This window comes from Artemia franciscana, chromosome 9 (assembly GCF_032884065.1).
Source record: "Artemia franciscana chromosome 9, ASM3288406v1, whole genome shotgun sequence".
NCBI classification, from domain to species: Eukaryota; Metazoa; Arthropoda; class Branchiopoda; order Anostraca; family Artemiidae; genus Artemia; species Artemia franciscana.
The window spans coordinates 35,309,986-35,325,190 of NC_088871.1; the positions used below are offsets into that span (position 1 = coordinate 35,309,986).

General features: G+C 35.8%; 1 long non-coding RNA gene across 2 annotated transcripts in view; it reads right to left on the minus strand.

Moving 5' to 3' along the window:
- Positions 1-2,845: 2,845 nt before the first annotated feature.
- The window catches only part of LOC136031338 (uncharacterized), a 67,004-nt gene continuing 54,644 nt past the window's right edge, over positions 2,846-15,205 (minus strand). For both annotated transcript variants that reach the window (XR_010618495.1, XR_010618494.1), the window contains exon 4: positions 2,846-3,094. This is a non-coding gene — a long non-coding RNA (uncharacterized LOC136031338). The remainder of the gene's footprint in view (positions 3,095-15,205) is intronic.

Sequence of the window (15,205 nt, forward strand, 5' to 3'; positions counted from 1 at the left end):
AGAAACACATGCTTACCAAATCTATTCCAGACGCTTGTAGTGACTGTCCTTATGCTTTGTTTATGGTCATTGCAAAAGCGAGTCGCTCTGGGAACTATAAATGTTTAAATTCAAATGGTATATCTGTTGGGAACATTGGAATACATTACAACAGTACATCTTAGCCCTTGAAGTTGCCATTAAAGATTGTGGCTTCGATGGTATTTAATTTTTTTTTTTACCGATATCCTTGTACCATTATAAAGTTATTGTGCCAACTTGTACCAACTTTCAATATTGAACATGCGGTGGAATACCTGGCGAATCCAGGAATTCAAGAATTCCGTTGGGTAATTGACGACTTCTTTTTCATTTTTGACGGTATCGATGGAATTGTATGTCATCGCTTCGCCTGGTAATTAAGTCTTTAATTTTGAAGCTGAGGGTATTTGCACTCATTATAGATAGCAGTAGTGGATTAATAAATTAACCGTCCGGTTCTTTTTTCGCGAAATTAAATCGAAACATTAAGAAGGCCTTTGCGGAAAAAAAATGTTTATATTTTAAACTTTCGCAAGAGTGTACTCAAAAACTTTTTTAGAGTTTCTTGGCTTTCAGATGAACACTATAGTAATGCATATAAGACAGACATACATTCGTTTTATTTGCATATATAATGCCTTTCAAATACTTCTTGGCTAAATTTCTGTAACTATATCACTGTGGTAACACATGTTTTGCATGCAAAACAAAAATAATCAAAAGTATCTGACTGTAAACATTAATATAAAAATTGGACCTTATGTAATGGAATACATCTTACTGCTGGCAAGTATTTGCTAAACTTGATCAAAAAATAATATATGCCCTTAGGGTTGAACATATGGAAAAAAGGGGTGGGTGGGTATGATAGTAATAAAATTTAGGAGTGTCTTTTCGCGGCGTTTTTAATATGAAATATTAGCTAGTCCACTTATGGATTATTGCTTGGCTTATTTTTAAAGCGTCTTACCATCTGATTAAACATAACGATTATGCGATTTTTTTGGATCTGATTTTGAAGGTAGAGCGTTATTTCGATTTTTCAACAATTGTTTTTTGCTAACAAAAAGAATATTATGGTATTTTAAAAGGAAAAAACAAGTGTTCTCCACCCCTCATCATTCTATCTTACCCATGTCACGAGCATCCCCTTTCACGTCTTTTTAATACGGCATGGGATTCCTTTTGGCGACTTCCAGTGATCTTTATGGGTTGCGGCAATCATACCCGTATGAAAAACTGACCTTTAATTGCCCTTAAATCTTATCTAAATTATCCATCTTAAATGTCTTGAATGTAAGTAATTTAGTTGTCTTAATTTATATGATTTAATGTAACTTTAATTAAGGTGAATCCCGTCTTAAGCAAAAATCCTTAGCTCCATGGTTTTAAGGGGGGAACTATGTATATTTTTCTGAAAATAACTACTGTCTGATGCAGAAAATGGAATTCAAAATGATAACGGGTTTTAGGTTATATTCAGAAAGTTCGCCACGTTTTTATTTTTGAAAAGAGTCAACTTTAAAATACCAAATCTTTGCTTCCTGGGCAAAAATCCTTAGCTCCATGAATTTAAGGGGGGAACTATGTATATTTTTCTGAAAATAGCTACTGTCTGATGTGGAAAATGGAATTCAAAATGATAACGGGGAGAAGTTTTAGGTTATATTCAGAAAGTTCGCCACGTCTTTTCTTTTGAAAAAAGTCAACTTTAAAATACCAGATCATTGCTTCCTGGGTTTTGTCAATTCTAAATAAATATTTTTTCTAAATAGAATTAACAACTCTTTGTGTTTCGTAAAGAAGAATCGTCTTGATCTGTAGAAAAACTAGTATACAAATTAGACTGGGTTGAAGGGTTGAACTGACTGCAATTATCCATCAAGAAAAAAACCTCAGATCATCAGCTGTTCCTGTGCGTAATTACTAATTTAATGCGGGTAAATGTGATGAAAGAATTACTTTGTTTAAAAGTTCAGAAATAAGTATATTTCAAAACTCCTTAAGCTTTCAAAAATACATCTAAATAAACATCTAAAAGAAATCTGCAATATAACTTGAACATTGAAGCCCAGGGTGCTGTGAAGAATTTATAAATGCGGATACAGATACAGACAGAGAAAAATGGGACATTTGAACGCATTAGTTTAAATTCTCCGTGATTAATATTGCCACAATTTACGAATGAAATCTGGACCCTTATCGGCTGGTTTCCATTTCCCCAGTGTGTATTTTTTCGGTGTTCTACTTATCAATGACCAGCTGTGTTTTGTTTTAGCTATTTTTCTAATTTGCTTCCGTCTTAAACTTTTCTTCAGTTTAAGATTGTAATCTTAATTTCTACAGACAAAAAATGATATAATATAGATGTTCATAAGGGCCTAATCTGTCTTGAAACTCTTCGTGATGGTGGTGATAAATGTTTGCAGGCGGTGTTGCCACGGTTTTGAACCATCAATTTTTTAAAACGATTAATTCATATTTAGTACACAATATTTTTATTCTCTTCAATTTATAAAGATAAAATGTTCTAAATAATCTTTCTTTTAAGAGGAAACATTCATGAAAACACAAAAAAAAGAAAGGACAAGTAATTATGAGTCTTTTCTCTAATATTTTTAGGACAGCACTAATATCAACCAACTGGTCCTATAATTTTTTTTATTGTCGGAATAGAATGTGTTTATTCTTTGAATGGGCGTATAGCTGACAACCATTAAATATCTAAGCTAGGATATTTCAAAAAGATCCTCTAGTCAATTCATATTTTAAAACAAAAGATATATTATATATCATTAGATAGGTTATTAATATATTTAAATATATAAGATATACATACAAAAATTCATTGAGATACAAAATGGAGATGCCTTTATCTCTTTGTACGGATATATCACTTTAAATAGAGATATCCATATCTGTATCTATTTTGGAGACAAGTATGAAGTTACTTTAAGAATATCCTTTGGTAAAAAGACCTTATCCTTCCTTAGAAGTCACTGAGTGAAGACCGAGCTATTTTATCAGCTTGAATTCAAATTTTGGCACGCATTGACAACTTCGATGGGCGAACCTAAGAAGGTAAAACTGATGAATATTGGTACTTTTCATAGACTAGTGCTTAGCTTGGCAAGCTCATTTATCAACAGGGCCATCGATTGGGACAAAATTAACGATTAAGATTTCTTTTGGGAGCCAGATTTATTGTTCTAAGTTCTGCTGTGCAGGTAAATAAACAGTTTTTCGCTTAATTTTTGTTCGGTTTTAGGAAGGGTAGGGGATGTGTCAACCAAATTTTCACTCTTAGGTTAATAATTGAGAAGTACCCGAGTTATCAAAAACCTTAGTCCTCAGTTTTATAGATTATGAGCAAGCGTTTGATTCTGTTTATAGAAGAGGTTTAGTGAAGGTATTATCCTTGTATGGTATACCAGACAAATACACTAAAAAGATTAGTGCTATGTACGAGAATAACCCTGCTGCGGTTAAGGTAGGAAATAAGGATAGCAGCTGGTTTCGTATTAAATTAGAAGTTAAGCAGGGCTGTGTCCTATCCCCCTTTATGTGGGTCATTTTAATGGACTGGTCGTAAGGAGAACAATAAAGGCAATGGGAGAACATGGAATCAAATTGAGAAATAAAATTTTCCTGGACTTAGATTATACTGATGATTTAAGCATCCTTTATAAAAGTGTGAGCAAAATGAATGAACTTTTAAAGGTTTTGCGAGTTCTGGATGCTAGAATAGGTTTAAAAATTAATGTTAAGAAGACTAAGTCTCTAAGGCTAGGGATAAGTGAAGATGAAAAGGGGATTTTTGGTAACGAAAAGATTGATCAAGTGGATAGCTTCACTTACCTTGGTAGTATTTTTGGTAAGGGCGTTGGGAGCAGTGAAGGTGTCGAAAGTAGAAAAGCCAAGGACCAGGGTAATTTTTCACAGTTAAAAAGAGTTTGGAAGAATAGGAAGGTAAATCTGCGAACCAGGATTATAATAATAATTAATAATTTATTTGTTACCCGCTTGTTTTGACAAATTAAGCGGAGTAAAAACATTAAGGAAAGAAAAACAAAATAACACAAACAATACAATTAATACAGTCTAATAAAAGGGTGGTAAGGGCCCAAGCGTTGACAGGCCTCAGCACCTAATCTAGCATAGAGTTTTTTTATAAACAAAAATAATATCAGTGGCACAAGACTTTCTGATAATCTTCTGATTTCTATAAGAACGCGGCAGATACAATAAATATTGTCGAAAATACAGAACTCTTATACCCTGCAAATAGTTGAAAAAAGTTTGGAAGAATAGGAAGATAAGTCTGCGAACCAAGATTAGAATAGTGGAAGCTACTGACGGTGGTCAAATATGGTTCTGAAGCATGAGCACTCCCAAAAACGGATGAAGATTTGCTATATGTTTTCCAGAGAAATTGCCTACGGATTGTTCTGAATACCCAGCTGACTTACAGTATTTCAAACAGAAGGCTTTGCGAAAAATGTGATTCAATCCCGTTTTTTAGGGCTATAATGAGAGAAAGGTTGAAATGGCTAGGGAACGTTCTGCAGATGAAGGATAACAGCTTGTCGAAGATTGTCCTTTTCGGCCAACCGTCTAGGGTTAAACAGGAAGCAGGTTCTCCGCAGTTAGGGTGGGAGGATATAAACAAAGATTTGAGGGAAATAGGAACTTCATGGGAGGGTATAAAGAGGGAGGCTTTGAATAGATTAGGACGGAGGAGGAGCGTGCGTAGTTGTGTTGGCCTTAAGCGGTTTGGTGCTGCGGTGAGTTTTAGTAGTTTTATTAGTATTCGTTTAATAAAACAAGATTAAAGCATTGAGTCTGCTGTTGTTACTTTTTTCACTCATTTCTTGCGGATATGAGAGTTGCTATGAGCATTTTGTACTCTGGTTTCAAATATCCGCTGAGAAATAGTTTTATCCACATACAGAAGTCATAGTTTTGGGGGAGGCTGTTGGTGATTCCCGCACTTCTTGTAATTTTTTTTTTACATGCTAAAGTCTAATCATGGGGTGCAGCCAATGGTGCTAATTCTTGAAAATACCGGGGGGGGGGGCAAAATATATTTTTCAAGAAGCTAGTAGGGGCAATTTTTCTTCGCTTTTTGTAATGTTAATACCAAAAAAGGTATTGTTTGAAATCAGGGGAAAAGGAAACAAATCTAAACTCATCCCAATTGGCATCACTGGCTGTAACCTCTTGTGTTTAAAAATGAAGGTATGTCATAGTTGCTGTACGATGTTTAGACTCTTACTTCTATTTTTGCTGCGAAGTTTTACTTTTAACTTACTTTTAGCTTTTATTTGGTTGTTAAGGAGAGGATGCTCGTATAAACTTCAGAGAGGGTCATTTGATTAGAAATTAAATGTTCTAGTTCACTTTTTAAGAGTCAAAAGAGATCCAAGGTCAGCTAGCCCCCCCACGCCTTTTTTCCCCAGACCAATCCGTTAAAACTTTTGAGATAGCCATTTTGTTAAAAATAGGGTATAGGTCAGGTAAGAAAAACTCCGGGGTCAACTCAATCCCTCAGGACCCTGGGGCAGGCGTTGAAAGTTATGCCCTGGGAGTATATATGGTTGTTAAGGAAGGAATACTCAACTTCAGAGAGGGCTCGGTTTATTGGAAATCGAAAATTCTAGTTCAGTTTTTAAGAGTCAAAAGAGATCGGAGGGCAACTAGCCCTCAACGCCCCTTTCCTCCCAAATGCATCCGATACAAATTTTGAGAGCCCTTCCATAAGAACCAAACATGCTCCCAGGGCATAACTTACAACGCCTGCCCCCGGGCACTGGGGGTTGTTTCAACACCGGAGTTTTTGTTATATGATCTTTGAACTATTTTTGACAAAATGGCTATCTAAAAATTTTTATGGAATACATTTGGGGAAAATGAGGTGGGGGGGGGCTAGTCACCCTCCGATCTCTTTTGACTCTTAAAAACTTAAATAGAATTTTTAATACTCTATAGAAGTCTATAGAGAGTCATAGAATGACTCTCTTAAGCTTATACGAGTATCCCTTTCATAACGATCATATATGCTCCCAGGGCATAATTTACAACGCCTGCCTCCCTGGCCCTTAGGGATTGTGTCGAACCTGGAGTTTTCGTTATATGGTCTCTGAACTAATTTCGAAAAAATAGCTATCTCAAAATTCTTATCAAATGGGCTTGAGGAAAACAGGGCGTGGAGGGGGGTTACAAGCCCTCGGATCTCTTTTAACTCTTACAAAATGAGCTACAACTTTTGATCTCCAATCTAGTGAGTCCACTCTGAAGGAGAGCCCTCTCTTGAATCCTTCAATTTTAAGTTATTGTAAATTGGTTCTATAGGAATATCTTCAGTATTTATATTTAAAACAAGGTCTCTATTTATGTTTTTTTTTATTTCAGTTGTCCTTCTAAAAGAATGTGGAAAACTATTTGCTTTAAATATTAAAATTGCCTCATCAAAAAAAAAAAACAAAAAAAAACAAACAAACAAACAAACTACATGATCTGGATTTTCAACAATGCGGAGAGTCATAGTAGAATTAATATCCTCATTTTTATTTTAGATTTCACATATTAGAGAAATCTTGCATTCAATCCGTCTTTTCCCCAGGGAGCGGCGTTAGCCCCCCTTAAAATACCCCCCCCCCATTGAATATTACCCCTACCCCACGGAAAATCCTCCCTCCCGTTTCCCCCTTGGATAATTCTAGAATTTCATTTGAAGGGAAATTGAAATTTCCCTTCCACGTGAGGCACTTCACGTGGAAGGGGTGGTCAAAAAAGCTTCGGATGGGGTCAATTAAAATTACTTAAAAATCGGATTAATTAAAAGTCAATTAAAAATCGAAAGTTACAGTGCCCTCTTCTAAGATTTAGCATTCTTTTCAACCAATTGCTACCGAATGACTGACTACAAGTGTCTAAAAGAAATTCTTCTTCTTGTTTAACAGCCTTTGCGTTTCAGCAGTTGTTTTGAAAGAATATTCAGATAAATAAAGAATCAGCTCTAAGAAATAGATGGTGGGAGGATGGAGGTAGAAATTGATATATAATCCTCAGAACCTTATCTAAGACTTTCGTTTCGTGGGGGGGGGATTTAGACCAGGCATGGTTACCTGAATCAGAATGTAAGACTGAAGGATAGGAGCTAGATTTGTAAGCAAATCCTGTTAGTATAGTCTTAATGACTGTGAAAGTGACTGAATGTTCCACTATTATGATCCAGTGCTTAGTTAATCAAAGTCATCAAAATGTTACAAATTTCATTTTTACTTGTATTCGGTACTTTTATAAATAAATGAAAAATAGCATGCATATTATAGGAGGATTGTGGCTGAAAACGGCTATCTAAATATGCAAGGCTGTTATAGTAGCATTTCCTAGGTTTAAATGTAGAAAAAAATTACTAATAAGATTTCACTTCCAAATAATGTTAAATTTGTTGTTTTTTCTTATTTTTTTTTTTAACAAAATGGATGTCCGAAATCAGGAACTGTCCAATTGCTGAGGTTTTATCCTAGGAACAAGACTAACAAAGGGATAAACTAGATAGTGAATTATATTGATGAAGGGGCATTACCTTTTTTAATCCCAGGAAAATCGGAATCATTAAAAAATTTTAATAGAAGCTGTAAGTGATACTGAAAAAAAATGCACAACTGGTCTTGTAGCTATAGGCCAGCTCTAAACCACGAAATTTACCCTATATTTCCCTGGGAGTCCATTACTTCACCGATTTTACCCTGTTTTACCAATTTTACCCTACATTTACCAATTTTACTTACCGAGTTTTTATTTTGCGGTAATTTTACAACACTACTATTGACCGTATAAGAAGCTGTACCATATTCTAACCATTAGGGTACTCTCGGTTTCATTTATACAATGTTCGCGGGTTCAACTTTCAATAGAGTAAAAGCATCCTTTACTAAAAATATGCTAAGAACAATATTAATATCCACAATTTTGCCGCTCTTATAATACCCCTGAAATTATTAGTTAACAAACAGGTTTTCGCAATAGATCGATAATCAATAACATTGTTGGATGCTAGCTTTCGCTTGAGGACAAACCATTGCGCAGAATTTCTTTCCAAAAACATAATATTAGAAATGATTTTTGGTTCAGGTGTCTAAGGCACCATTCCGTTGGGGAAATCTCTAGTCTTACCTTCGATTCCTACAGTGGGAAAAATCATTGATGACGGATTACAAAGGTTCCATGAGGAAAAAATTTGAAAAAAAGTATCTCGAAGAAAATATCTTGAAGAAAATATCTCAAAACAAAAAATGTCTTGAAACAAATCTTGAAGAAAAATGTTTTAAGAAATGTCTTCAAATGTCTTGAAACGTTTTGCAAACGTCTTAATGAAAAATGTCTCAAAAACCGTCTTCAAATCAAACTGTTCGTGGCAACAAACTGTGCTCAATAGTAACCGAAACTTTAGAAAAATGGAACTTTGATACCAACAGTTACATCAAAAGAATGTCATTTTAATGTTGATTTTAAATATATAAGTTTCATCAAGTTTAGTTTTACCCATCAAAGGTTATGAACCTGAGAAAATTTGCCTTATTTTTGAAATTAGGGGGAAACATCCCTTAAAAGTGATAGAATCTTAACGAAAGTTATACCATCAGATTCAGCATATCAGAGAGCCCTACAGTAGAAGTTTCAAGCTCCTATCTATAAAAATGTGGAATTTTACATTTTTTTTGCCACAAGACAGATCACGGATGGCGTGTTTATTTTTTTTATTTTTTTCCCAGGAATTATCATGTCAACCCAGTGGTCCTAGAATGTAGCGAGAGGGCTCGTTCCAACGGAGATTAAAAGTTCTAGTGCCCTTTTTAAATGACCGAAAAATTGGAGGGTACCTAGGCCCCCTCCCACACACGCTCATTTTTCCCAAAGTCACCGGATCGAAATTCTGAGATAGCCATTTTATTCAGCATGGTCGAAAACCTAATAACTATGTCTTTGGGGACGATTTGCTCCCTCACGGTCCCCGTGGAAAGGGCTGCAAGTTACAAACTTTGACCAGTGTTTACATATAGTAATGGTTATTGGAAAGTGTACAGACGTTTTCAGGGGGGATTTTTTTGGTTGGGCGGAGAGTTTGAGGGGAGGGATAATATGTGGGGGCAATTTCTCATGGAGGAATTGGTCGTGGGGGAAGAGAATTTCCATGAAGGAGCGCAGGATTTTCTAGCATTTAAAAAAAAATGTAAATATGAAAAAGTTTTTTCGACTGAAAGTAAGGAGCAGCCTTAAAACTTAAAACGAACAGAAATTTTTATGCATATGAGGGGTTCACCTCCTCCTAATACCTTGTTCTTTACGCTAAAGTATTTCTAGTAATTTCAACTATTTATTCTAGGGCCTATGTGATTCAGGGGTCATTCTTAAGAGATTGGGACAAAATTTAAGCTTTACTGTAAAGAGCGAGGTATTTACGAGGGGGAGAGCCCCCTCATATACGTAGTAAAACCATACGAATATAGAAGTCTGTTGCGAAAGTTAATTCGTAAGTTACGTATATTCTTACATATAAAAACGTTCGTAAAAAATTAAAAGTTCTAGTTGCCTTTTTAAGTAACCCTAAAATTGGAGGGTTACTAGGCCTCCTACCCCACTCGTTATTTCTCAAAATCGTCCGATCAAAACTATGAGAAAGCCATTTAGCCAAAAAATAAATTAATATGCAAATCTCGTTTTAATTATTCATGTGCGGAGATGTACGTAGCCCAACTCCTAGACGCCCCACTTTTTACGCTAAAGTTTTTTAATGTTTTCAAAAATAGAGTTGAGAGAAAGAGTCAAACTTTAGCGTAAAGAGGGGGGCGCTGAGGAGGGAACAGCCCCTTTCATATACGGAGGAATTTCTGTTCGTTTTAAGTTTTAATGTCACTCCTTACTCTCAGTTAAAAAAACTTGTTTGTTTTTATTTAATGTCTTGAAATGGATTGAAAAATGTCTTGAAGAAAAATATCATAAAAAACGTCTTCAAATACCCTGAAATGTCTTGAAGAAAACAATGTTTAGAAACGTGTTGAAATGTTTTGAAACGTCTTGAAATATTTTGAAACGTCTTGAAAATGTCTTGATAAATGTCTTGAAGAAACCATTCGCATAAGTATCACTTAAAATCCACGTGTGCACAATATATCATTCTCAGTTACAACCGGAAGCTCCCCACTTGACTGGTGGCCCGTGACCTCTAGCAAAACAAGTCACGTGAAATTACCTCATTCTCAATAAATTTAACAAGCCATGTGAGATTGCGTGAGAAAGAATTCTCAAAGAAAACCCGTTCCTCATATCATAGCAAGTACCTGCGTCTTGAAGAAACTCGGCCAAATAAGCTTAAAAACAGTGCCGTGACTAGGATTGGAAGGGATAGGACCCTCATGGAATTTTTTATGGCTTCACTACTTGTGTTTATTATTTTTTTTTTTATACTTATGTATTATAGCCACCCAACTTTATAAGTGAAGTTAGGTTAATGCTAATGAAATGTGTCGATGAAAATATAAGACTTTAGTAACAAAACTACAACAGAGAATTATGGAAATCAGGCCGCCCAGAACGCATTATATTGAAAACCTGGCCTAATCTAACCAGAATACCAACTCTGTATATTAAATATTTGGTATTTACGTATTGTATGGTACACACTCGAGAAGTGAATTTTGATTAATGCTAATGAAATAAAACAAAATATGATGAAACTACAATACCTTAGTAACAAAATTATGAAAGTTATAACAAAGTATTAAGGTCGGGGGGGGGGCTGCATAGAACGCATTGTAGTAAGAACCTAACCTTACCAAAATACCAACTTTATATTTAATTAAAATATAGCTAAAATGTAGTTTTCCACCGAGCCGAAGCTAATTGTCTGGTATAAAGACCATGAAAATGGGTTATTGCCTCTCATCTTCGCGACCCAAATTCTCGAGTGTGTGCCATATAATGTGTAAGTACCAAATAGTTAATTAAAATATGCCAACACCGTAGTTTATCTCACTGAGACAAAGCTAATTATCTTCGATTGCAGTAGAAAAACCGATTTTTCTCAGATGAAGAACTTGAGTTGAGTGGTTATCTATATATATATAAATAAGTTGTCTGTGTGTGTGTGTGTGTGTCGAGTGACGTCATGTTTGTGTGTCGACTGACGTCATGTTTGTCGACTGACGAAATTACAGACCGGGACATCGGGACACAAATGACGACCGGGACACTCAAAGAGAAAGCGACCGGGACACAAGGAATGTTCGATTAGCAATCACCATCAACAAAGCACCGGGGCACAAATGACGACCGGGACACAGGGAATATAAATGACGACCAGGACACTCAAAGAGAAATTACAGACCGGGACGACGAGGACACAGGGAATGTTCGATTAGCAATCACCATCAACAAAGCTCAAGGGCAATCATTAGAATAATGAGGCATAGATCTGAATACAGATTGTTGTTCCCATGGACAATTATAAGTTGCATGTTCAAGAGTCGGTAAACCTGACAATCTATTTATATGCACTGACAATGGGACAGCCAAGAATGTTGTATATTCGCAAGTTTTACGTAGTTAAAAATATATATATATATATATATATATATATATCTATCTAACAGGTGGGACACAAGGACACAACTACAATGGCGCGTAACTAATATGGCGCGTAACGACTTACGCGCGCGGGGGGGGGCTTGGGGGGCGCGAAGCGTCCCCACCAACTAGGTGTTGGGGTGGTGCGAAGCGCCACCCAAACAGCTAGTAATACATAATTACCTTCTTTCGTACCCTCCCCTGAAAAATATCCCACCCCCCGAAAACAAAATCCTGGATACGACCTTGATTCAAAGATCAAAGGATTTCACAAAAGTGAAGTTTCGAGAAGTGAAGTTTAATTAATGCTAATGAAATAAAACAAAATATGATGAAACTACAATACTTTAGTAACAAAATTATGAAAGTTATAACAAAGTACTAATGTCGGGGGGGGGGCTGCATAGAACACATTGTAGTAAGAACCTAACCTTACCAAAATACCAACTTTGTATTTAATTAAAATATAGCTAAAATGTAATTTTCCACCGAGCCGAAGCTAATTGTCTGGTATAAAGACCATGAAAATGGGTTATTGTCTCTCGTCTTCGCGACCCAAATTCTCGAGTACGTGCCATATAATGTGTAAGTAACAAATAGTTAATTAAAATATGCCAACACTGTAGTTTATCTCACTGAGACAAAGCTAATTATCTCCGATTGCAGTAAAAAAAAACGGTTTTTCTCAGATGAAGAACTTGAGTTGAGTGGTTATAATACATAATTACCTTCTTTCGTACCCTCCCCTGAAATATATCCCACCCCCCGAAAACAAAATCCTGGATACGACCTTGGTTCAAAGATCAAAGGATTTCGACAAATTTTGTTCAATTATGGGCTTAAGTCCCTTTATTGATTGCAAGAAGATGGGCATATCATGACGCAAGACCTACAGGGGAAACGAGTGACAACACCGTCCTGCTTAGCGCAAATAGAGCCAGTAATGTTCCCATTTGTCCCCTCCAATTCGCTGCTAGGGCTCTAGAGTCATGTTGAATGCACAGAAGAGCTTCTCCTATTTGTCAGCCGCATTCCATTTCTGTAAGGTGATTGGTTCACAGGTTAAAATGGTTGTAGCCAATGACCCTTAGGCTACAAAATGTGCGACCAACAATTTTCAGTGGCCGTTATTTAATTGATGTTGATTTTGTTGATTTTTTTTGTGTCTGAAAATGAAGTCTGTTTAGGCCACCTTTGATCACTTGATGGACAGTTTCAAATTTTCTGTTCGAGTTTGAAACTGCTACTAATCAAGGCTGAAGTTGGTCATTCCAATCCATATTTGTAGGGTTGCCGAGAATCAAAACTGGAACCGAAAAAAGCATCCCCTCCCCATTTTACTGGATTCTAAGATTAAATAAATACCCCACCTTTGTTGCCATTTCAAGATTCAATATGTTCTATTTGATAACAATGTAGTTTACTCATCCGACAAGGATCAATTATTAATCCACAAGACCGTGAGAAACCGTTTATAGTAAGCACACAGTTACGGGACATCAACTTTTTCGTTTTTTATGGATAATAGCATTCAAGCTAATGCGTTTCTTTTATCAAGTGCAATAAATAATCAAGTTTATTAGCTAGTCCTCCCGACTATTGTTTCCCATACCACAATCCATGTGTAACATATCTTCTGTTTTGTTAGCCACTTAATTTCATGGGCCGAAAGCTATTAATATAATAAATATAATTTGTTAGTTTCCCTTATGCACCATATTAACTTCGTCACTCCAACATCTGCTGCAACGTTGAACAATAAATCTTAATCAATAAAATATTATTAGCCTGGTTTCCGTCTGAAATCAGGCCAAAAAAAAAAATGTAATATCAATTAAATAGTCAAAAGCAAACCAAGCAAGAACAGGCAGACAATTTAGTTGCTAAGGTGAAATATAAAAGGGGTAAACCTAAATATGCATATTTCCTGAACATTTTTAAAGAGGAAACACAGATAAATCCCTTCCCTCAATAACAATAGTGTGCATAGCACCAGAATAAAACATTATAATTATGTAATATCCCCACGAGTGATGATGATAAGCAGCTGGTAGCTGTTCACTATTTTGTGAAGAAATATTGTCTCGGGATAGTTCTTGTCCCTTCCATTACCCTACCACTCTTAAAACTGGTAATTATTAATTCCCAAGACTAGTGATGCATCATAGAATATCTGATGCTGGCTCAAATGTCTTCAAAAAGGAGGGAGAAATGTTTCAAACAACCGGATGGAATATGCCCTTATTTAAGTTTATTTTAATTGATCTAGTCGGAAGCCAATCCAGTGAAGTCTCCTTTCTAAACTTTTAGAAATTTTTCTGTCAAAGCGCGTGATATACTCTCCACTTTGTAAGTTCATAAGGGTAATGCTGAAGATTTTTAGTACTAATAAATGGCAAAACTGGATTTTTTTTCTAGGACAATAAAAGCACTTTTTAGAAGCCAATTTGCCTCAGTATGTATTGAATTCACCCGGAGCATACCCTTAAATACTCTAACACATATGAAAATGATACAACATCTTGGACGTTCTTTAATTGAATTAATTTAAAATAAAAACATATTTTTTCTAAGGGAAGTAAAGAGCGGAGCAAAGTTGAAACTTAAAACGAACAAAATTATTGCTTCACAGTCTGTCTGTCTTCGGAACCCAAAAATTTTTTGAACTTTTCTCAAAAATATTAGAAAAGTTGTCCATAAACGCCTATATTATTTTCTCCAGGTTAATGAATTATTAAGTGAAACTCAATTTGATTCCGAAAGGGACACTTCACAACTTATGCCTTGCAACATTTGGTGGAATGTGTTAGTGGTGCGTTGGGTAAAGGGCACTTACCAACGTCAATTTTCATTGATATAAGGGAAGCGTTTGATACTGGAACGACTCAAGTTCCTGGGAATTCGCGGCACTTCTTTACAGTGGTTTGAAAGTTATCTCCTTGGAAGATCTCTGCGTGTAGTACTTAATGCTATGATTTCATCTTCTTATCAACTAAAATGTGGAGTGCCACAAGGTTCCGTTTTAGGTCCCTTACTTTATCCTGTGTACGTAGTTACGGTGCGTTTTTATCTTCAAGACGTCTGTGTAACAACCTTTGCTGATGATACAGCTTCGACAGTATGTGTTAAATCGATCGAAGAGGTTGTGCTGAAAGCAAGTGATGCGTTGGAGGTTTTTATGAACCTTAGCTTGCTGAGTGTAAACGCGAAAAAGTCATTTCTAATGACTTGCTGCAGAGTAGGTATGCCAGTTGATGCTAAGTATCTAGTTATTTTATCTGGAAAGCCTATTTAACAAGTTCATATAGTGCGATACTTAGGATTTTTCATTGATTTAAACCTTTCATGGAAGCATCACAGTGATGTTATTTCTTCAAAAATTGCCCGAGGAGTTGGAATTCTTCGTATATTGAAGCATTTATTACCAAAGCAGATTCTACTAATGATTTATTACTCAGCTGTTTACCCATATATTTCAAATAGCTGTCTGATTTGGAGCAGCCATTTTTACATTATTTTCAAAATAGTTCAGATTCTTCGGAACAAGGCCATG